This window comes from Rattus rattus, chromosome 11 (genome assembly GCF_011064425.1).
Source record: "Rattus rattus isolate New Zealand chromosome 11, Rrattus_CSIRO_v1, whole genome shotgun sequence".
Classification (NCBI taxonomy): domain Eukaryota; kingdom Metazoa; phylum Chordata; class Mammalia; order Rodentia; family Muridae; genus Rattus; species Rattus rattus.
The window spans coordinates 82,328,788-82,330,341 of NC_046164.1; the positions used below are offsets into that span (position 1 = coordinate 82,328,788).

Genomic DNA, 1,554 nt, shown 5'->3' on the forward strand with positions numbered 1-1,554 from the left:
TCAGTGCAATGGTTTGCTGTAAGTTTCTGCATCTGTCTTAGTCAGATGCTAGCAGAGCCTCTCAGAGGACAGCTATACCAGCAAGCATGTCTTGGCATTAGAAATAGTGTTGGGGTTTGACATCTGTGGATGGGATGGACCCATTTGTGGAAGTTTCTAGATGGCCTTTCCTTCAGCCTCTGCTCCAAATTTTGTTCCTGTGTTTTCTTTAGGAAGAGATATATCTGGTTAAAATTTTTGAGATGGGGCTCTCTGCTCCACCCTGTTCCAGAGACAGTCTCATCTTCCCGTGCAGTGCCAGCCTAGTCTCATAGACAAAATGGTGAAGGTCAATGTGAACGGATTTGGCCATATTGGGCGCCTGGTTAACAGGGTTGCCTTCTCTTCTGCATCTGGCAAAGTGGAGATTGTTGCCATCAACGACCCCTTCCTTCACCTCCACTACATGGTCTACATGTTCCAGTATGACTCTACCCATGGCAAGTTCAACAGCACAGTCGAGGCTGAGAATGGGAAGCTTGTCATCAACGGGAAGCCCATCACCATTTTCCAGGAGTGAGATCCCGCTAACATCAAATGGGGTGACGCTGGTGCTGAGTATGTCGTGGAGTCTACTGGCATCTTCACCACCATAGAGAAGGCTAGGGCTCATTTGAAGGGTGGGGCCAAAAGGATCATCATCTCCACCCCTTTAGCCGATGCCCCCATGTTTGTGATGGGTGTGAACCACGAGAAATATGACAACTCCCTCAAAATTGTCAGCAATGCATCCTGCACCACCAACTCTTTAGACTCCCTGGCCAAGGCCATCCATGACAACTTTGGCATCGTGGAAGGGCTCATGACCACAGTCCATGCTGTCACTGCCACTCAGAAGACTGTGGATGGCCCCTCTGGAAAGCTGTGGTGTGGTGGCCGTGAGGCAGCCCAGAACATCATCCCTTCATCCACTGGTGCTGCCAAGGTTGTGGGTAAGGCCATCCCAGAGCTGAACGGGAAACTCACTGGCATGGCCTTCCATGGTCCTACCTCTAATGTATCCGTTGTGGATCTGACATGCTGCCTGAAGAAACCTGCCAAGTATGATGACATCAAGAAGGTGGCGAAGCAGGCGTCCGAGGGCCCACTAAAGGGCATCCTGGGCTACACTGAGAACCAGGTTGTCTCCTGCGACTTCATCAGCAACTCCTACTCTGCCACATTTGATGCTGGGGCTGGCATTGTTCTCAATTACAACTTTGTAAAGTTCACTTCCTGGTATGACAATGAATACGACTACAGCAACAGGGTGGTGGACCTCATGGCCTACATGACCTCCTAGGAGTAAGAAACCCTAGACCACCCACCCCAGCCCAGCAAGAATAATGAGAGCAAGAGAGAGGCCCTCAGTTTCTGAGGAGTCGCCATCCCAGCTCGGCCCCCAACAGTGAGCATCTCCCAAACAATTCCATCCCAGACCCCATAATAACAGGAGGGGCTTAGGGAGCCCTCCCTTCTCTCTTGAATACCATCAATAAAGTTCGCTGCACCCACCTCAAAAAAAATTTTTTTTGA

The 1,554-nt window shown here is 50.3% G+C and overlaps 1 pseudogene; it reads left to right on the forward strand.

Annotated features, from left to right (window-relative positions):
* Positions 1–316: 316 nt before the first annotated feature.
* Positions 317–1,321, forward strand: LOC116912041 (annotated as a pseudogene).
* The last annotated feature ends 233 nt before the right edge of the window (positions 1,322–1,554 follow it).